The following is a 23,430-nucleotide window of genomic DNA, read 5'->3' as shown; positions in this document are numbered from 1 at the left end:
AGCAACAGTTATTCCACTCCACAAAGGTGGAGCCACAACAGACCCCGGGAACTATCGCCCTATAAGCCTGACTAGCTTGGTCTGCAAGGCTATGGAACGCATCATCATGGAACTCATTAACAGAGACATTGGGAACCGCCAAACACTGGACCCTACCCAGTTTGGCTTTGTTAAGGGCAGATCATGCCTCCTAAACCTGGTGGACTTCTTTGAGACAGTTACCAAGGCTATAGACAAGGGAAAGGTGGTACACACAGCCTACCTAGACCTCGCTAAGGCCTTTGGCACCATTCCCCATTCTGGTATTATAGACAAGCTCACCAGCCTGAACATAAACCCCTATGTCACAAGATGAGTTGTCAACTGGCTTACGGACAGAACCCACATGGTGAGAGTTGCAGGAGCTAGGTCCGTCTCTAAACTGGTTATAAGTGGTATTCCCCAGGGCTCAGTCTTAGGATCCCTCCTGTTCGGCATATACTTCTCAAGGTACAGGCAAGCACAGGAGGACTATGGCTGACCAAGTTCACAGACGACTGCAAACTAGGGGCTATAATTGACTCTCCAGCTGACACAGACATCCTCCAAAAGGGTCTCACTGAGACGGATACCTGGTGTCAAAATCATGGCCTCAAGCTAAATGCCAAAAAGTGTATAGTCATCTCCTTTGGAAAAAACAAAGTACCCACAAACTACCACATAGGTGGTAGTCCCCTAAATACGGAAGACATAATAAGGGATCTGGGGACCCAAGTAGATAGTAATTTCACCTTTTATAATCACATTGCCAAAGTGGTTAGAAAATCCTTCTATGTGAACCACCTAATCACAAAAGGGTTTGCATCCAGATCAAAAGAGGTCATTGTGCCCCTCTACTCATCACTCATCAGACCCATCTTAGAGCACAATGCCCCATTTGGGATGTACCTTACAAGACACCTGCAACAGCTGGAAAGACCACAAAAGTACCTCACCAAAAGGATCAATGGCCTCAAACAGCTGCCCTATGCAGCTCGACTGAAGAAACTCCAGTTGTACTCGGATGTATACCGCCTACTCAGAGGTGATCTTCTGCCTGACATACAAGGCAATGTCTAACCCAGAATTGATGGACATGCTCCACCTAAAGAAAACCTTATCCCTTCGAGCCACACGCTCTAAGGATCTAAACCTCACCACAACAATAAATAGGACGTGCTGGAGGAATAGATTCCTGTCCCAGAGACTTCCCATGCTTTGGAACAAGATCCCAACCTACATTAGGCAGAGCTCCTCGGTAACACTCTTCAAATGATGAGTGGATGGGAAACAGAAAGTTTACCTCGGGGATCACTTTAGTGGCTCAGCTGGACAGAGGCACAGGGAACTAATTTAAGGGGACGGTGAAAGCCAACACATTCTGGCTAGGCTTATAAATGCCTTCGGGCAGATAGCCTAGTACCCACCTATGAACCTATATACTACATGCCCCATTCTTACAATCATATTCTGTCATCATATACAAAAAATCTCCATTATTACAATCGTATTCTGTCATCATATACACAACATACCCAGTACTTACAATCAGAGTCTGTCTTCATTGTTATGATAGATGGTACTGCCAGCCATGCCAAGAGAAGTAGGGTAGTGAATATGTAACAGATGCCAGCACAGCTAGCTGGAATTTTGTAAAGAATCATATGTCATTTGTATATCAAACTAATTTGTACAGATGCTTTTGTTATAAACATATTTTTAAAGCTGCTTGTGTTAAAAATGTAACAACAGCATACCCTGCTGGAAAGAAAAATAAATGTAAATAATTATTTTAACTGTTTAAATGTATATTTTGTAACTGAGGATGCTGGAAGAGAAGAGGTTAATTTCAATGCAGCCAACATTAAAATATATCTGAAATTAAATTATTTTATGGGTTAAGCCATGAACGTGTTATCTTACAGTTTTGAATGGAGCCAGAGATACAATGTCTGTGCTAGACAATAGTTTGTAGCTCCAGGAGGAAGAGTGGAAAGGTTTTATTGTTTTATGGCTTCCAGATGCTTTAATAAAACTTAGCTAAAGGTCTAGTCTGTATTGTAGCACATAGGTGCTAAACTCTGGCAGCTTCTAGTGATGGGGGATGGTGCAGGAAACAGAGTCAGATGACCAGATGTGTGTGATGTCATTCTGTATGCCACAAATAGTATTTAGATATTAGTAGGAGATTGCTCTTAGTATTCTGTATTGGATCTGACAACAAAGACCACTCACCCACATCATCATGCCATGCTCTAATCAGTAAGTAGGAACAGTAATTGTCTAGCTCAGTCAGGAAAATATAGTGAAAATAGTTACGTAGTATTTTTATGTAACTGTATGACTCTCTCCATCTGTGTTATTTTCAGTATTTCCTGTTAACTGAAACACTGGTATTTACTGTAAACAGATATTTAGTATTTTCATGTTCTTTTATTTATTATTAAATATATTTAAACTTCTCATGGTGGCTGGTCCTTTTAGAAAAATATTTAAGTTTTGACAGTATTTGCATATAATTATTCAGTAACTCACTCCTGAAAGCCTTGCTGTTTGGTAAACATTACCATTTGTATTAATATTAATTTCACTCAGTATAATTGGGTACCCTTTTAAGAGCCTTAGGTATCTAGCTTTGTAGTGCCTGGTGGCAGTGATAACTACCTTATAGTCTGGGGAAGGAGGGGGCACAGCAGGTAAATCTGTGCCACCCATTCCCAGGTGTGTGTGTGTGTGTGTGTGTGTGTGTGTGTGTGTGTGTGTGTGTGTGTGTGTGTGTGTGTGTGTGTGTGTGTGTGTGTGTGTGTGTGTGTGTGCGTGTGCGTGTGCGTGTGTCAGCGACTTGGAGCAGGGATACGAAGCACTGGTTTCACAGAGAGAGTGATGGAGAACTTGGCTTGGGCACTTAGCTGAGGACTTAAGTCTGAAGCTGTGCCAGTGGGAAGTCTTATTTGGGACCTGGAGGTAGACAGATAGAGAAATCTAAACCCCGGGCTGACTGTGTTCCCTGTGTGCTCTTAAGGGAAATTGTGCTTGATGCAAAGAGGTCTGGATCTGGAAATACTGAGTGTATCCATTTGTATTCCAAGTGAACATCCCTCTCCAGTGTCAGTAGTGGGGAGTCAGGCTCCTTGCTTACTATCCCAGATTGGAGATGTCACATATTGGTGAGCAGTGGTGTGTATATTGAACTTCTGTAGCCTGTAAGCAGTTGTCACTAAAGGTGTGTATTCTATCAGAAGCAACAGTGTAAACAGAGTTTCATATCATAGCAGTTGAATTTATTTATTGTCAGTTTAGTCTAGTCAGGGGAAAGCAGACAAAGAGGATTATGGCAAGCTGACAAAGAACCAGTTGGCCAAGCTGTGTGAAGTCATATGACTGGTGTATGCAAACCTGACTAAAGAGGAAATTATTTCAGCCTTAGTCACAGCTACAACACAGACCAGCAACCAGGAGGATAACAAGTCTGGTGGTGGGAATTTGCAGCCCTCAGAAACAGGACAGTTCACCTTTTCCTCAGAAAACTTAAAAATCCATCTGGAGTTAAAGAGACTTGAACTGGTGGCCAAACATATGGAATCAGAATCCACAAAGGGACCGTGGCATTTGTGGGCCAAAGAAAATGAGAGACTGCAGCATCTGAAGGCTGAAGAAAATGAGAAGCAGCAACGACATGAGAGGGAGATGCTGACTCTTTGTCAGGGTCATGGAGGTAATGGGGAAGTGAATAACTGCAAATTTCTTCCACAATTTACAGAGGGTGATAATTTTGATAGTCTTATTCATATATCTGAAAGGCTATGTAAACAGTATAATGTTGACTAAGGGCTTCGGGTATGGTTCCTGACCCCCTTACTCCATGGTAAAGTTGTAACTGCCATTTGTAAATTGTCTGATACAGATTTTTTTAACTATGAAAAAGTAAAGACGTGTTTACTTGAATGTTTTAAGTTAGCACCTGAAGCTTAAAGGAAAAAAAAGTTTTATGAGCATAAACGGAAGGCATATGAAAGTGTCTGTGATTATATTGCTGAGTTAAGCACTTATTTTCATAGGTGGGTGAGTGTGTATCAGGTCACCAGTTTTGAAGGGCTGACAAACTTTTTCGTGAGGGAACAAGCCCTTAGAACTTTGCCTGAGAACATGAGAATCTGGTTGGCAGACGTAGAAGGTCACTCTGCAGATGAGCTGGCAAAAAAGGGGGATCTCTACTTAGCAAGCATGGCATCACTGCACAGGAAGGGGATACCTAGTGCTGTACATGGATATAAGGAAACCCACAGTGGGCAGCCTAAACCACCCAACAGAGTGCACCAGTAACAGGGGAAGCCACTAGTTCAGGAACATGGCCAAGATCAAGGGTTAAATGTTTTAAATGTAATCAGTGGGGCCATATATCCTACAGATGCCCACAGAGGCAAGGTGGTCCTTTTAGAAAAATATGCATGTATTTATTCGCTGATAACTGTGGCTACTCCTGAAAGCCTTGCTGTTTGGTCAACATTACCATTTGCATTAATATTAATTTCACTCAGTATAATTAGGTAATCTTTTAAGAGCCTTAGGTATCTGGCTTTGTAGTGCCTGGTGGCAGTGAAAACTACCTTATAGTCTGGTGAAGGAGGCGGGCACAGCAGGTAAATCTGTGCCAGCCTTTCCTGCGTGTGAGTGAGTGTGGGAAAATCAAATCTCACAGTATATGTTTGTGTGTCAGCTACTTGGAGCAGGGACAAAAAACACTGGTTTCACAGAGAGAGTGGTGGAGGACTTGGCTTGGGCATTCGGCGGAGGACTTAACTCTTAAGCAGTGCCAGTGGGGAGTCTTAATGGGGACCTAGAGGGAGACAGACAGAGAAATCCAGACCACAGGCTGACTGTGTTCTCTGTGTGATCTTAAGGAAAACTGTGCTTGATGCAGAGAGGTCTGCATCTGAAAATATTGAGTGTATCCATTTGTATTCCAAGTGAACATCCCTCTCCAGTGTCAGTGGTGAGGATTCAGGCCCCTTGATTTCTGGCCCAAAGTAGGGACATTACAATCATATACACTACATGCCCCATTCTTACAATCATATTCTGTCATCATATACACTACACGCCCCATTCTTCCAATCATATTCTGTCATCATATACACTACATGCCCCATTCTTACAATCACATTCTGTCATATACACAGCATGCCCCATTCTTACAATCACATTCTGTCACCATATACACTATACGCCCCATTCTTACAATCACATTCTGTCATCATATACACTACATGCCCCATTCTTACAATCACATTCTGTCATCATATACACTACATGCCCCATTCTTACTATCATATTCTGTCATCATATACACTACATGCTCCATTCTTACAAACACATTCTTTTATCATATACACTACATGCCCCATTCTTACAATCACATTCTGTCATCATATACACTACATGCCCCATTCTTACAATCACATTCTGTCATCATATACACAGCATACCCCATTCTTACAATCATATTCTGTCATCATATACACTACATGACCCATTCTTACAATCATATTCTGTCATCATATATACTACATGCTCCATTCTTACAAACACATTATTTTATCATATACACTACATGCCCTATTCTTACAATCACATTCTTTTATCATATACACTACATGCCCCATACTTACAATCACATTCTGTCATCATATGCACTACATGCCCCATTCTTACAATCACATTCTGTCATCATATACACAGCATGCCCCATTCTTACAATCATACTTGGTCATCATATACACTACATGCCCCATTCTTACAATCATATTCTGTCATCATATACACTACATGCTCCATTCTTACAATCACATTCTGTCATCATATACACTACATGCCACATTCTTACAATCATATTCTGTCATCATATACAAAGCATGCCCCATTCTTACAATCACATTCTGTCATCATATACACTACATGCCCCATTCTTACAATCACATTATGTCATCATATGCAAAGCATGCCCCATTCTTACAATCACATTCTGTCATCATATACACAGCATGCCCCATTCTTACAATTATATTCTGTCATCATATACACTACACACTCCATTCTTACAATCACATTCTGTCATATACACAGCATGCCCCATTCTTACAATCACATTCTGTCACCATATACACTATACGCCCCATTCTTACAATCACATTCTGTCATCATATACACTACATGCCCCATTCTTACAATCACATTCTGTCATCATATACACTACATGCCCCATTCTTACAATCACATTATGTCATCATATGCAAAGCATACCCCATTCTTACAATCACATTATGTCATCATATACAAAGCATGCCCCATTCTTACAATCACATTCTGTCATCACATACAAAGCATGCCCCATCATTACAATCACATTCTGTCATCATATACACTACATGCCACATTCTTACAATCACATTCTGTCATCATATACACTACATGCCCCATTCTTACAATCACATTCTGTCATCATATACACTACATGCTACATTCTTATAATCACATTCTGTCATCATATACACAGCATACCCCATTCTTACAATCATATTCTGCCATCATATACACTACATGCTCCATTCTTGCAAACACATTCTTTTATCATATACACTACATGCCCCATTCTTACAATCACATACATTTATCATATACATGACATGCCCCATTCGTACAATCACATTCTGTCATCATATACACTACATGCCCCCATTCTTACAATCACATTCCGTCATCATATAGACAGCATACCCCATTCTTACAATCATATTCTGTCATCATATACACTACATGACCCATTCTTACAATCATATTCTGTCATCATATACACTACATGCTCCATTCTTACAAACACATTATTTTATCATATACACTACATGCCCTATTCTTACAATCACATTCTTTTATCATATACACTACATGCCCCATTCTTACAATCACATTCTGTCATCATATACACTACATGCCCCATTCTTACAATCACATTCTGTCATCATATACACTACATGCTACATTCTTACAATCACATTCTGTCATCATATACACAGCATGCCCCATTCTTACAATCATATTCTGTCATCATATACACTACATGCCCCATTCTTACAATCACATTCTGTCATCATATACACTACATGCCCCATTCTTACAATCACATTCTGTCATATACACAGCATGCCCCATTCTTACAATCACATTCTGTCACCATATACACTATACGCCCCATTCTTACAATCACATTCTGTCATCATATACACTACATGCCCCATTCTTACAATCACATTCTGTCATCATATACACTACATGCCCCATTCTTACAATCACATTCTGTCATCATATACACTACATGCTACATTCTTACAATCACATTCTGTCATCATATACACAGCATGCCCCATTCTTACAATCATATTCTGTCATCATATACACTACATGCCCCATTCTTACAATCATATTCTGTCATCATATACACTACATGTTCCATTCTTACAATCACATTCTGTCATCATATACACTACATGCCACATTCTTACAATCACATTCTGTCATCATATACAAAGCATGCCCCATTCTTACAATCACATTCTGTCATCATATACACTACATGCCCCATTCTTACAATCACATTATGTCATCATATGCAAAGCATGCCCCATTCTTACAATCACATTCTGTCATCATATACACAGCATGCCCCATTCTTACAATCATATTCTGTCATCATATACACTACATGCCCCATTCTTACAATCACATTCTGTCACCATATACACTATACGCCCCATTCTTACAATCACATTCTGTCATCATATACACTACATGCCCCATTCTTACAATCACATTCTGTCATCATATACACTACATGCCCCATTCTTACAATCACATTATGCCATCATATGCAAAACATGCCCCATTCTTACAATCACATTCTGTCATCATATACAAAGCATGCCCCATCCTTACAATCACATTCTGTCATCATATACACTACATGCCACATTCTTACAATCACATTCTGTCATCATATACACTACATGCCCCATTCTTACAATCACATTCTGTCATCATATGCAAAGCATGCCCCATTCTTACAATCACATTCTGTCATCATATACAAAGCATGCCCCATCCTTACAATCACATTCTGTCATCATATACACTACATGCCACATTCTTACAATCACATTCTCTTATCATATACACTACATGCCCCATTCTTACAATCACATTCTGTCATCATATACACTACATGCCCCATTCTTACAATCACATTCTGTCATCATATACACTACATGCTACATTCTTACAATCACATTCTGTCATCATATACACTACATGCCCCATTCTTACAATCACATTCTGTCATCATATACACTACATGCCCCATTCTTACAATCACATTCTGTCATCATATACACTACATGCCCCATTCTTACAATCACATTCTGTCATCATATACACTACATGCCCCATTCTTACAATCATATTCTGTCATCATATACACTACATGCCCCATTCTTACAATCACATTCTGTCATCATATACACTACATGCCCCATTCTTACAATCACATTCTGTCATCATATACACTACATGCCCCATTCTTACAATCACATTCTGTCATCATATACACTACATGCCCCATTCTTACAATCACATTCTGTCATATACACAGCATGCCCCATTCTTACAATCACATTCTGTCACCATATACACTATACGCCCCATTCTTACAATCACATTCTGCCATCATATACTCTACATGCCCCATTCTTACAATCACATTCTGTCATATACACAGCATGCCCCATTCTTACAATCACATTCTGTCACCATATACACTATACGCCCCATTCTTACAATCACATTCTGTCATCATATACACTACATGCCCCATTCTTACAATCACATTTTGTCATATACACAGCATGTCCCATTCTTACAATCACATTATGTCATCATATACACAGCATGCCCCATTCTTACAATCACATTCTGTCATCATATACACTACATGCCCCATTCTTACAATCATATTCTGTCATCATATACACTACATGCCCCATTCTTACAATCACATTCTGTCATCATATACACTACATGCCCCATTCTTACAATCACATTCTGTCATCATATACACTACATGCCCCATTCTTACAATCACATTCTGTCATCATATACACAGCATGCCCCATTCTTACAATCACATTCTGTCATCATATACACTACATGCCCCATTCTTACAATCACATTCTGTCACCATATACACTATACGCCCCATTCTTACAATCACATTCTGTCATCATATACACTACATGCCCCATTCTTACAATCACATTCTGTCATATACACAGCATGCCCCATTCTTACAATCACATTCTGTCATCATATACAGAGCATGCCCCATTCTTACAATCACATTCTGTCATCATATACACTACATGTCCTGAAGGACTACGCAGGACTCTCCTACTCTTACAACCATTCTTTCATTTAATTTAAATATTACTGTGTAAAGTCTTGAACTATTTAACATCACCAGCTGCTCATCTCAGTGCTGCTCTTCACTAGTCATATTATTATCGCTCTTTCATAACAGCACATTTAAATACATGTAATACGTCTTTGATAAATCATGTACTTCGTATTTTAACTCAATAAATTCAGTAATATCAAACTATCTGCTCATTTCTTATAACCACATACAACTGAATTGACATAACTTTACTTTGTGGGCAGTATTCAATCCTATGTTATACAACACCTCTTGATTTAAAATCATTCTGTGTCTTATAATTATGTATTTTTGTTAGAAACCTAGACTTGTTTTTTGTTTCTTTTCTTGTAATTCTATCACTTTTGCATGGTTAATATTTCACTATACTATGCAGTGTCTATTCAGGCCAGAAAATTATGCTATCAGATCACACAAACAATATACAACTAAATATTAAATTAAGTACAGTAAAGTTGTTGTTCTGACCGTACAAGTTGTGAAAGTCTCACAAAAGCTGGAATTCCTTAACATCGTATGCAAATGCATGTAGCAGGTTCTGCTCACTATCACTCGCAGTTGTACCTCTTTTTAACAGTGAAGATCAATAAATCACAAACCAAGACAGATTTGGATTTTTCTCTCTGCAGTCTGTGTGAATTTATAGCTGACTAAGCCCCTTGGGATGGATAACGTTTGCCTGTCTAATACCTATCCCCTTCTAACAACAAACAGTGAAAATTAAAGGTAAAACAACAAAATATAAATCAAAGCAAATCTTGTCTACAAGCTATCCTTTTCTTCCAACAAACAATGAAAAACAGTGGTAAAAAATAAAATATAAATTCAAATAAAACTTCTCTTACTAGGCAACTGCACAGTCACATACCAAGAAAGGGATGTTTAGATAACTATTATACAAACTCTATCTAGTCTGACATCTTGGTTTTCACTTAAGTTTACCAAATCTAACCCTTCCTCATTTTTCAGGCCCGTATATGCGCATGCTCAAATCTCACCTCCTTGACTTACCCCCCATTCCAATAAGTTGCTGATCATCATCCTGCTCATTTTGCTTTTCTTTCTCTGCTGTCTTTTCTAGAATCTCAAATATTTAATGTTTGGCAAATGTAACTACCTTTTGCTGGTTGTACAAAATATATGCATCATCCACCCAACCACTTCCAGAAATTTCAAATATCCCTTAAATAATCCTATCAAATTCCAAAGTTCAGCTGTTATCACCTCAAAACTGTCACTCACCTCAGTGCCAGCTCCATGGATCACATTGCTATAGCCCTGGCTGCATTATAGGTGATCCAAGTTCAAGTATTGACCTGGGCACATGGAGGAGCTGGCAAGGAATGATGGGAGTGAGTGGCCAATGCTGGCTCTCATATCATGGAAGGAGGGAGGTAGAGGGTCTGGCTGACCAAATGATTGACACCTGGTGGGAGCACTAGGTGCTGCACTCCATGGAGCTCAAGCCTAGAGAGCTAAGGTGCTGACTGAATTTGCACAGTAAGCTAAAGGGAATTCAGTATGAGGAGGCACACTTACCTTCAGAAGGCAGCATGCAGTAGAATTAAAAATCACCACTGTATGAGGGGATGCACTGCTAGGGGAGAGAGTGGGCTGCCTTACAAGGCCAGTGAGCTGTCCCACTCCCTACTACTGACTCTCATCATGAAGCATATGAGCTGATCGGGATTCCTGGCTTACCGCTCAACTTCGTAGCATTAAGAAATCTGGACCAAACCAAAAATAATGGGGGAATGAAGGCCCAAAAATAGGGACACATTTTAAACATTGCTCTTATAAACTTAAGACAGTTGACAGAATAAAAGTTTTTATGTTCTGCATTTTCTGGAGGATGTGAAGTCTAAAACTCAGATGTCTGTCATTATTTAGTGACTTTTGCCAGAAAACCACACATTTTATGAGGAACAGACCAAGAATGTGAGGTGAAAATCTGGACAGCTGAGAAGTATGACTGGACAGGAATTAATGGGCAATAGGACTCTCTCTTAGACCAGGGATGCCCAGAATGAAAGGGTGCAGGCTGAAAAGAGGCTGAGCTTGGTCCTGCAATATGTAATAAAAAAGTCTCCTCCAGAACATTTAACTGTATTAATTTTTTCAGCCCTCTGTCTCTAGTGAACAATTATAAATCAGCACATCTGCTTAGCATAAATTCTTGAGTTGATCCATCAGCAAAATGTTAAGTTTCAGCAGCAAATTCCACTCTTCCACTGTCAATCAGTAGACAATAGCTTGAAGTGCTTGTACTTTAGTGATTAACTGTTCTAATTACTGAGAATATGGAGCAACCCAAAGAAGCATTTATTTATGTGTTTATTTATTTATTTTTCTTTTGTTAACTATGATTATCTTACTGAGCCAAAGCCTTTTTCAGCTTAAGTCTAGAAGAAAACTCCACAATATACAGATATACATGGCTTTGTTTACTAATAGCATAGATAAAAAATTAAGAAAATTACAAAAAACTTGAATGTAAATTGATAATAGTATATGACTTATGCATATAACTTAAACCATGAAATATTTTTACATTTCAAGTATGATTTAAGCAGTTAGCTACTGAGTATAGGACAGTAGATTGTGTCAATTATGTGCTCAAGAGGAATTAGAGATAGTAGGTTACAAGACTTATGGGAAAGGGTTGTAACTCCACTGAGGGTTAATAAAAATATAGGCAGAATGTAAGGAACAAGTTTGATAGAGACTTACCCTTAGATTCAGAAAGGATCTCAATAATGAGCATAAACTGCTGCAGCCAAAAGGGGCAGTTTATGCAAATGAGTAAAATATGATTCAGAGACATGATTAGCCAAAATAAGGAAGACCTCATTACCTAATTTACATGTCTCTGATTTGCTGGTAATTATTCTAGTGTTAATTAACATTTTCCTGTGGTAATTACCACTGGTGGCTCATGCACTGGCACAGGTACCGCCCTTATTCACGCTCCCATGCACATTCAAACACACACACACACACACACACACACATATATATATATATATTTACAGGCATTCAGTGTACCGGACACCCCCCACTCAATCACAGTCACGGACTCAAACATCCATTCACCCATATACACACACATCTACACTATCAATCCCCCTACTTTCACCACTCATGAGAGGGCATACGCGCATACTGTGATATACACATACGCACACACTCACCCCTCTTGACCACTACCTTGCCAGAGCCACTTATATGATCTTACCAATTTACACGATTCCCCCCACTGGCTATAATGGGGGAATACAGCATTTCAGACATGTTCATTAAACGGAATGGCCATGCTAATTTATGCAGCCAAGTGATTCACTGAATTGCTCGGCTGCATAAGTAACATATCATGGGCATTTTCAGGGGGCAGCACATAGCTAATTAGCATTAGCTGCTCCCCAGAATGCTATTTTAGGATTTAACATGGCTGTTTAGGCAGCCCACGGCAGTGACTCTACAGAAAGGGTGTACAGCAGTGGTCGGCCACCCGTGTTAAGGCTTATCACTAGTGATAGCCCTTTCTAAATCTCAGAGTTAGGTAGATATTAATAAAGAGTTGGAAGAACATATGATGAAGAAACTAATGAGTACCGTTAAGGAAATAAGATTAGTACAAGGGACAGATAGAATGGCTAAGCTTAGTTCTAGTGTAGGTTATAGTTATTTCTTTATTTATTCATTTGACATTTGTGAACCTAGCATGTCTGACTGAGCTAGAGCCCATTTTCAGCAGAGGCCCAGGGAAAAAAGCTCCACATAGAAAAACAACTGCAAGGCAAAACATTTTGCAGAAAAGCATTTCAGATATGTGTAAGCTTAGGTACAGATGTGATTAAAGCTAACAATAAAATTATAAAAACAAAATATAAATGACATTCAATACATAAGGTCTTAATTATATAATACATATAATACACGAGTTCTTTAGTCCATCACCAGTGAAGTAATAGAAATGAAGCTTGAATAGTTAGTTGAGTAGGCAGTGAAGTAAGAGACATGGGAAGTCAGTGGAGGTTAGTATACTCTAGTTAAGCTCGCCACTTGTAGTACCAAGCAGAGCATGAAAGCCAGGTAAGGGGTAGTAAGGTAGGGAGTAATACAGTACAGACAGGTAGAAAATGTAATGAGAGTAGTAGATAGAGAGTGGAGAGAGGTACATCTCTGAGTAAATACAAATAAGCTTAAGGAGGAAAGGGGGGAGAGGATGGAAGGTTTAAGAGAAATTAGTAAGGACCAAGAGTCAGAGCATTAGGTTAGATTTTGGCACAAGCAGATCCATGAGTTTAGTAGCATTTCCTACATTTCCTAGGCAAGGCCTATTTGAAGTTATGAGCATTTGTTATAGATCTGATATACAGAGGGCATTTGTTCCAGGCTAGGGCAATTGTGTTGGCCGATAGTTTTTGGATTACAGCTATCCAAGAGGAACAGGTCAGAACTCCTGACAGTGTGAGTAGGAGTGTATAATGAGATGAGGGATGAGATGGCAGGGCAGGGGGTAGCTTTATTGAGGATAGTGTGAATGAGGAGAAGTTGAGAAAATAAGAGTTAGTGGGGTAGTTCAAGCCAGGAAAGAGATTTGAAGGAAAGGCAGCGGTGAGAATTGTAAGGCTGGTTTGTAGTGATTTTATTATAAGTGAGTTCAAGCTTGGAGTTTAGGGTGGATTGTAGGTTTGTTATGATTGCTGAGCCATAGAGTAGACTGGGTAGAAGGCAGGTATGGGCAAGGGAAAGTCTAGAGTCCTGGGTGAGGAATTTTGTGTTAAGGTAGAGCAGTTCTAGCTTCTGGTGGGTCTTTTTTATGCAGTTTTGAACATGAAGATCAAATTTAAGTTGAACGTCAATGGTAGCTCCCAGGAGCTTGGTATGAGGTTCTACACTGATAACAGTGTTTTCAGTGAAGTTATAGTAAATGAGGATTTATGCTGAAAAAGAAATTTTGGGAGGAACAAGAGAAGTTTAGTTTTCTTGGGGTTAAGTATTAGTTGACTGTCAGTTAACCAGGCTTTGACAGAGGTGAAAGAGTTTTGGGTTAAAGCATGGAGGTGAGGAAGATTGTCTAAGATGGAGATGATAGTTGAATTGTCAGCATACTGGATGAGACAGGAGTGAGAGCAGGAAGTGTGCAAGCCATTAGTGACTATATTAAATAACAGTGTTCTGAGAATGGAGACCTGGGGTGCACCTGTAAAGACAGGGAGAAAAGAGGAGGAGGCAAAGTGCCATTAATAGACTGCTGTCTGTTAAAGAGGTAACTTGTGAACCATTTTAGTGAGGAATAAGAGAGACTGAGATCAAACAATTTTGAAAGAAGTTTCTGGTGACAGACAGTATCAAAGGATTTGGAAAGGTCAAGAAATAGACAGGAAACAAGTTTATTGTTGTCTCTGGCTTGAGAGATAATGTGTCAGAAGGAAATTACAGTGGTAGTTGTGCTGCAGTCAGGGCAGAAGCCATGTTGGGTAGAGTGAGGAGATTTTCCTTAAGAAGACAATTGAGGAGCTGCATATGTATACATTTTTTCAAGAAGTATGGAGAGGAGGAAAGGATGGCTATAGGTCTGCAGCTAGAGAGATCTGTGGAGTGTCCTCCCTTATGAATAAGTATAGTATTTTTTTCCAGATAGAAGAGACAGTAGATTCCTGAAGAGACTGGTTGATCAGGATAGAAATAAGGAAGGCTATTGAGATGGTGGCTACTTTTAGTAAGAGGGGTGGTAAATTGCTAGCAGAAGGAGTACTGAGTAGTGATCTTGTGTAAGCAGTGGGAACAGGTTTCAGAGAGAAGGTGTTTTTGTGATCAGGATGAGGTGGGGGAATAGAGAGGTCCTTAGGGGTGTTACCACACTGAGCTAGTTTGCTAATGGAGTCAATGAAGTAAGAGTTAAGAATGGTGGCTGTTTCATTTGGAGAGTTGTTGGGGCAGGGGTTTGGTATTGTGGGGTTACCAGAATGTAGAATCGTATTTATAATATTCCAGAACATTTTTGGATTGTTGTGGTGATAGGTCTCAGGCCTTAGGCAGAAGTTTTCTTGTCTTTATTTACAAGTTTTTTTTTTAGGTTACTGAGTAGCTTATAGTTTTGTTGATGAGTTGGGGATTACTTCTTAGCCAGTTTTTTCCACGCATTGTCTCTTTTGTGCAGTAAAGATCAAATAGTTTGATAGAGGCATGAAGCAGCAAGAGCTTTTATTCATATTTTCCTAAGGGGAGCTAGGGAGTTAAGAGTATTGTGATGACCGTGCCCTGGCCCAGCAATCAAGGAGCCTCAATCCTCACCACTAACACCAGGGAGGTTGTCTCATAGAAGAGAAAAGGATAATTAATACACACAGTAAAGTACAATTTCCCTTAAGTGCACACAGAGATCACAGTCAGTCGGGGGCTGGTTGCTCCCTTGCTCACCAGGTCCCCAATAAGTCACCCCACTGGCACAGCTATAGGGTCCAGGTCTCAGCCTAGCTGGGCAAGCTAAAACCTCCAGTACCCAATCTGTCCATCCAATGCTTCGTGTCCCTGCCCAAGTAGCTGACACAACACACACACTTTGAGATAAGTATTTATACAACTTCACAGACACTCCTGAAAAAGCCTGACACACATTCTCCAGCTGTGCCCCTTTACCCAGACTATATGGTAGTAATTACTGCCACCACTCAACTAATAATATCAGCTGCTAAAAGGCCCTTAAAAGGATGTCCAATTATTACTGTGCAATATTATTATCCAGTGGTAGTATGACTATCAGTCAAGGCTTACTTTAGAGTGGCCTATTACAATAACCTCTATAAATATGCAATGTACTCTACAGTTTATCTCTATTACTGCGGTGGTGGTGCTGTGGTAGCATTGTTGCCTCACAGTAAGAAGTTGTCCTGTTTGATTCTCAGCTAAAGCATCTTCTGTGTGGAGACATGCGTGAATGGGCATACCTTCATTGAAGGTTGTGCGTCAGAGCTGGCAACTTGGTACGTAAAAATCTACTGCCAATCATTAGTGGACCGGAGTTCCGCTGTGGCAACCCCTAACCGGGAAAAGCCAAAAGATACAACAACAACTCTAGAGCTTATCTGTACACAAACCAGCCACAGGTAAATTTTTTTAAAATATTTAATAATAAATAATTAAAACACAAGACAAAACTACTACACCACAGAGATATCTAAGAGTTCAGAGATCACACAGAAACTTAAAATAATACAGTAGGACAGGTCTGATTCCAAAGAAAAATACCTAATTAATCTTTACTAGCTTTAACTATTCCTACAAGAAATCACAGTGCTAAAACGTACATGTGAGCACAAGGCAGAGTGCTGATAAGTTGGATGTCCAAAGTCAAAATGCTCCCAGTCTCTTGTGAGAAATAGTATTTAAACATTATTAACAAACATGTCTCTAAGGCCCTCCCAAATTACATCATTTTTGACACTTAGGTTTTCCCAGTATTCATATTGCATCATCTTAACACCTGGTCTGAGTTCTCAGGCCACAAATTGCATTATTTAGCAATCTAACACCTGCACAGAAACTTACAACAATAGAAGACATTTCGTGTATATATTCTAACAGAAACTAGAGCAATAAAGCACATTCCACATCTAAATTCTGGTCATAAACTTTAGCCTTAAAACAACGGGCATGAGACCTTCATCCAGCCGCCCTGGAGCTGAATTCTAACATGAAAGGGTCACTGCTCTACTACTGCTCTACTACTTTAAAAAGTTTGTTATTGCATTTTTTGCTTACCTGCACTTTAAAAGTTGTTTTTGTTGTTTAATTTAACTGTATTAGGCTGCCCACTGAAGTACGCTAGCCTGTGCAAAGCATTTACTGTGTTTTCCTGTTGATATCTGTTACTGTTTCAAAAAAAAAAAATATCCTTGTTTCCCACCTTTTCTGAGCTAGAATAGTCCTGAGTTCAGGTTTTGCTGAATTCTGGACTTTAGTACAAGTTCCTGTGTTGCCCATATCCTTACTTGGATAGGAGGAAGCTTGTCTGTTCATCAGTGAGAGTGGAGGGATTTGAGCAGCCTATCTGTCCCTGGAGGAGTGGTCTCAGTCCCAAAACTAGTTGTTTATTGGCCGTTTTGGGCTAATTCCTAGCTCTTTCAAGTCCCCTGCTTTAAAACCAGCTTTAGCACGGTTTTGCATGATTTTGCACATCACGCAATGTAGTGCAGCGCCATTTAAGCAGTTTTAAACAATTCCCAGCTCCACAAAGTCTGCTCTTCAATTTTTTTCCTTAGAACTAGTCAAACTCTCAAAGTAAGCACTCAACCTTCATTCTACAGCCCAGCACTTGCTCAAATTTCTCAGTAAGCACTAACACATTTTAGCACTACACCCCTTGATACTATATAGAAGTACAAGGTTCCCTATTCGTCCATTCCAGTCAGTCAATAAACCAGTTCCTTAAACTATCCAGGCATGTCCAAAGCGCAGTTTCAGGTATACTCTCCAGTCCAGCTGGTGAATCTGGGAATTTTGAGGCAATGTTACAATTGCCTTACATACACAGACAACCCTCTCCTTCTTCCAACAAACTCAAATATATGTGAGAGATGCAACTATACAGCCAAACTGGAGGCCGAGCTCTCTCAATCCAAGACTGGCACACTCAGTCAGGAGGAGAAGGAAACCACTCGTACCACAAAGCCAGTCTCACATAGACCAAACACACGAGCAAACAAGACACATAAACTCACAAAAACATACTCGGACGCTCTAAATAAAAATCTGCCAAAGCAGCAGAGACCTCCAAAGCAGACACCCAAGCAACCGCCACCCCACAACAACTTACACGTATCACATACTTCACGAAGTCAGTGTGCCACACAGTCGCAGCCCCTAAGGCTAAATAACACACCTAATACACTAATAATTGGAGACTCTATAGTCAGGCACACTGATGTCCCACTCACCAGACTGAACAAGAAGAAGGTCAGTGTAAGCTGCCTGTTGGGAGCCAGGATCCGCCACATAACACAGGCACTCAGGTCACTCCACAGCAGATACAAATATGACTCTGTCATTGTCCATGTTGGTGTGAATGACCTGAGATGTACCTCCCTGGACTACATGAAAAGAGACATAGAGGAGCTCTCTGATCATGTAGCCCAGGCCGGTATGACCCTGACCCTGAGTAGCATATTGCCCTCACCAAGAACGATGCCGCAGTATAAAGACAAAATGATCAATTTTAACAACTGGCTAAGCTATTGGTGTCATTCAAAGGGGATCCAGTGTCTGTCAGCCTGGGATGACATGCTAGACAAGCCACGTTGCTTCACCAGGGACGGCTTGCACCTGTCACCTTTAGGTTCATAGGTTCGTACTAGGCTATCTGCCCTAGGGCATTTATAAGCCTAGCCAGAGTGTGTGTGGCTTTCGCCACCCCTTGGGATGAGACTACTATGCCCATTTAGGGTTTAGTTTACTGTGCCTCTGTCTAGTAGTGACACAGAGATGACCCCCGGGGTAAACCTACGATCTCCCATCCACTCATCTAGATTTCTCTTGAAGAGAGTTAGTGAGGGGCTCTGCCTAACATGGACTGGGATTCTGTTCCAGAGTGTAGGGAGCCTCTGGGTTATGAATCTGTCCCTCCAGCACGTCCTATTTATTTCTGTGTTGAGGTTCAAATCTCTTGCTCTCGTGGCTCAGATGGATTTGGATTTTCTGAGGTGGAGCATGTCCATTAATTCCGGATTGGACATGGCCTTGTACGTCAGGCATAGATCACCTCTGAGTAGGTGGTATGCGACTGAATAGAGCTGGAGTTTCTTCAGCCGGGCAGCATATGACATATGTTTGAGACCCTTTATCCTCTTGGTGAGGAACTTTTGGGGTCTTTCCAACTGCTGCAGGTGTCGGGTAAGATACATCCCAAATGGGGCATTGTACTCAATCATGGGCCTGATAAGAGAAGAGTACAGGGGCACAATGACCTCTCTTGATCTAGATGTGAATCCCTTCATGATAAGGTGGGCAATATAGAAGGTCTTCCTAACCACCTTGGCAATGTGAGTGTCAAATGAGAGGTTAATGTCAACTTGGGTCCCTAGGTCCCTGATTACCTCTTCCGTACTTAATGAATTACCACCTATGTGGTAATTTGTGGGTACCTTGTTTTTCCCAAAGGGTATGACTATACATTTTTTGGCATTCAGTTTAAGGCCATGGCTCTGGCACCAATTATCCATTTCTATGAGGCCTCTCTGAAGGATGCTTGTGTCCGCTGGAGTATCAATTATGGCGCCCAGTTTGCAGTCATCTGCGAACTTTGTCAGCCACAATCCTCCTATGTTTGCTTGCATCTCAGAAAAATAAATGCCGAACAAGAGGGGTCCCAGAACTGAGCCCTGTGGGACACCACTTGTGACTGGCTTAGAGTCTGACATGGCTCCAGCAATTCTGACCTTGTGGGTTCTGTCCTTGAGCCAGTTTGCAACCCATCTTGTGACATATGGGTTTACATTTAAGCTGGTGAGTTTGTCTATGATGCCCGAGTGGGATATTGTGTCGAAGGCTTTTGCAAGGTCAAGGTAGGCTGTTTGAACTGCCTTACCCTCATCAATGGCCTTACTGACTGTTTCAAAAAAGTCGACCAAGTTCAAAAGGCAGGATCTGCCCTTGACAAAGCCGAATTGGGTAGGATCCAATGTCTGTAGGTCCCCAATGTCTTTGTTTATGAGTTCCATAATGATCCTTTCCATAGCTTTGCAGACCAGGCTCATCAGGCTTATGTGGTGGTAATTTCCAGGGTCCGTAGAAGCACCGCCTTTGTGGAGTGGGACCACTGTTGCTGTATGCCACTCTTTGGGTACGTATCCTGTAGTAAGGCTAAGATTAAACAGCAGCCTTATGTGCGGGTTTAGCTCCCCTTGGAGTTCATGTAGCACGCAGCCCGGGACACCGTCCAGTCCCATTGATGCTGTGTTTTTAGCTTTGGAGAGGGTGGCTCTCACCTGGGCATCTGAGATGTTAGGGAAACTACACTCTGCTGGGATAGATATTTCTCCTTTTGGGGGTGGGGGCAGAGAAATTTGCACTGAACCTGTCTGCCAGAATGTTGGCAATGTCTGTGGATTCAGTGTATTTTGTGTCATTTTGGACTAACTCTGAGCATATCTGGGAGTTTCCACCCAGGTTTCTAACATAACTAAAGAAGGCCTTGTGATTGTCTTTTGTGTCTTTTGCGATTTTTCTCTCAATGTTGGCCTTGGATGATTTTATGAGTGATCGTAGTTTTTTGCTAGTACTGATCAGAGATGCCTTCCCTTTTAGGGATTTTGCTCTGTCATGTAGTAGCTTCCTCCTCCTGTTGTAAAGTTTGTTTATGGCTGGGGTCCACCAGACAGGGTGCCTGCCTTTGGGGGAATGGGTTTTGGTTTTATTAGGGATTGCATGATCCATGCATTCTTGAAGGTGCCTGTAGAAGGCATTTATAAAGGATTCAGCGGTGTGGGTTGTGGTTTCCACTGGCCCAGGGGCCTTGAAGGATACCACTTCAGTCTTAAGAAGTGTGAAGTCAGCTTTTGAGAAATTCTTCACTGTGGTCTTTTGTGCAGGGGGTGGGGGCGGGATGTGGATTTCCAGTGAGATTAATTTATGGTCTGATCTCACCAATGAGGGGTATACTTCCGGTGTCGAGCATGTTGTCCCCATGTTTGTGATGATCAGGTCTAGTATATTATCTCCTCTTGTGGGAGTGGTGACTAGTTGTTCCATCGCATTTGAGTTTATGAATTCTAGGAACCTTTGGGCTAGGGTGTTGGGGCTTGAGTAATGTTCCCAGTCTATGTTTGGGTAGTTGAAGTCTCCCAATATGATGGTATTTGGAGAGATATTCATACTCTCCAGTGTCTTCAGGAAGGCTGAGGGGGGTTCCTGAGTTTGAGAGGGTGGTCTGTAGCATGCTACAAACTGTAGGGCAGTTTTGCCTATGGTTAGTTGCACCTGGATGGTCTCCGATGTTTCGTGCGTTGCCACTAACCTGGAGATGTGGGTATCTTTGATGACTATGGATACTCCCCCTCCTTTTGTGGTTCGGTCCAAGTTTTGGGGCCAGAAAGCATGATATGAGGTATAACCTGGTAGTGCTGGGGTGCTCTCAGGAGCCTTGAACCAGGTTTCAGTCACTGCACAGACATCGATGTTCTCCATACTGAGGAGGGCTTCGAGAGTGTGCATCTTGAGGTTTAGACTTCTGGCATTGAGCAGCATTACCCTTAGTTTTTTTTTCACTTGTGTTTTCTAGGGAGGTGGGTTTGTCTTTTGAGCCTTGCCTAAAAAAGGCACTATGGGGGTGGCAAGAGCCTTGGCCAATATCCAGAAGCCCAGGGGTGACAGGTGCAAGCCATCCCTTGCGAAGCAGCGTGGCTTGTCAAGCATGTCATCCCAAGCAGACAGACGTTGGATCCCCTTAGAATGACACCAGTAATTAAGCCAATTGTTAAAGCTGATCATTTTGTCTTTGTACTGTGGCATCATTCTTGGTGAGGGTAAGATGCTGCTCAGGGTCAGGGTCATACCAGCCTGGGCTACATAATCAGAGAGCTCCTCTATGTCTCTTTTCATGTAGTCCAGGGAGGTACATCTCAGGTCATTCACACCGGCATGGACAATGACTGAGTCATATTTGTACTTGCTATGGAGTGACCTGAGTGCTTGTGTTATGTGGCGGATTCTAGCGCCCGACAGGCAGCTTACTGTAACCTTTTCCTTGTTCAGTCTAGTGAGCGGGACGTCAGTGTGTCTGACTATGGAGTCACCTATTACAAGTGTATCTGGCATGTTGTTTGGCCTTAAGGGCTGTGACTGTTTAGCACACTGACTTTGTGAACTATGTGTTGCATGTGCTATGTCTTGAGGTAGTGGTCACTTGGGTGTCTGCTTTGGAGGCCTCTGTTGTTTTGGTAGATTTTTAATTAGAGCCTCCGAGTATGTTTTTGTGTGTTTATGTGTTTGGTTTGCAGTTGTGATAGGTCTGTGTGAGACTGGGTTTGTGGTGTGCATGGTTACCTTCTCCTCCTGACTGGTTTTGCCAGTACTGAGTTGAGAGAGCTCAGCCTCCAGTTTGGCTATATAGTTGCATCTCTCACATATATTTGTATTTGTTGGGAGGAGGAGAGGGTTGTCTGTGTATATGAGGCAATTGTAACATTCCTCAAGATTCCCAGATTCACCAGCTGAACTGGAGAGGATGCCAGCAATTGACCCTTCGACATGCTAGAATAGTGTAAAGGATTGCTGTGTAACTGAGTTAGAAAGGACTTATAGGGAAATGGGTACTCAAGGGGATTTAGGTGAATGAAGTACTTTCTTTTTGTTTAAGAGTGCTTTACCTGTGTAAAAAATGCTTTAGGAGCAAGTAGAGCAGTTCTAAGGGAAAAATTGAAGAGCAGACTTTGCAGAGTCAGAAATAGTTTAAACTTGATTAACCGGTGCTGCCCGATGCTGCTCTATGAGCAACTTCGCGCAAATTCGTGCAAAAGTGCGCAAAAGTGCGCTAAAGCGGGCTTTATAGCAGGGGGTTGAAAAGAGCTAGGAAATGGCCCAAAACGGCCAATAAACTACAAGTTGCTGGGCTGGAACCACTCCTTTTTTTTGTTTTTTTTTGTTTCAAACAGACAAAAAGATACAGTAAAAAACAGTAAATGCTTTAAATCGGCTAGCGCACTTGAGTGTGTTAGCCTAACAGTTAAATTAAGCAAAAACAAACTTTTTAAAGTGCAAACAGTTCAGAAGCAAACACAAATACAGTAGGTCAACTTGCAGAGCTAGTTTAGTAATATGAAAATGCTTTTAGGCGAAATACAGTTGAAATACAGCAGTCAAAAAAGAAAGCCAGA

The sequence above is a fragment of the Protopterus annectens genome, chromosome 7.part0 (assembly GCF_019279795.1).
Source record: "Protopterus annectens isolate FY-2018-M chromosome 7.part0, PAN1.0, whole genome shotgun sequence".
NCBI lineage: Eukaryota > Metazoa > Chordata > Ceratodontiformes > Protopteridae > Protopterus > Protopterus annectens.
This window is presented reverse-complemented; position numbering follows the sequence as displayed.